At 23.7% G+C, this 493-nt stretch overlaps 1 protein-coding gene across 1 annotated transcript in view; it reads left to right on the top strand.

The window, feature by feature from the left end:
• Positions 1-493, top strand: part of LOC107654175 (receptor-type tyrosine-protein phosphatase gamma-like) — a 270,415-nt gene that overhangs the window by 163,228 nt on the left and 106,694 nt on the right. The gene's annotated exons all lie outside the window — the stretch shown is intronic.

Below are 493 nucleotides of genomic sequence, written 5' to 3'. Positions count from 1 at the left end.
TATTATTATTATTATTATCATTATTATTATTATTATTATTATTATGTTGAAGTTGATTGTACTGCATTTTCAGGATTCTTTGATGAACAGCATTTGTTTAAAATAGTGTTGAAATGTTATGTGTGGAAAGTGTTATGTCTGTAGTCATTTTTGATAAACCTAAAATGCAAATGCAAGTATCGGTTTTCCAAATGCAACAATGTACATACAATAATAAAGATAATTATGAAGGATTACATTGAAAGTCTAGTTGTTGTAATTATTTTTTATATTAATAATAATAATGTTATACAATAATAATTATGTTATATATATAAGTATTATTAATATATAATTACAATTATTATTATTACTAAAGCAACCTTAAATAGTTTTCTATATTTAATCTGCTTTTTAAATTTAGATGTCCACTTTTAGTGTTACAGTTACTGGCGCATTTGAAGCACACTGTGAAAACGTATCTCTGCATAAGGGTAAAGTAAGTGTGTGTGTG

The sequence above is a fragment of the Sinocyclocheilus anshuiensis genome, unplaced genomic scaffold, assembly GCF_001515605.1.
Source record: "Sinocyclocheilus anshuiensis isolate Anshui unplaced genomic scaffold, SAMN03320099.WGS_v1.1 scaffold463, whole genome shotgun sequence".
In the NCBI taxonomy this organism is placed as follows: domain Eukaryota; kingdom Metazoa; phylum Chordata; class Actinopteri; order Cypriniformes; family Cyprinidae; genus Sinocyclocheilus; species Sinocyclocheilus anshuiensis.
The sequence above is the reverse complement of the archived record's forward strand: the minus strand, read 5'-3'. Positions and strand labels throughout refer to the sequence as shown.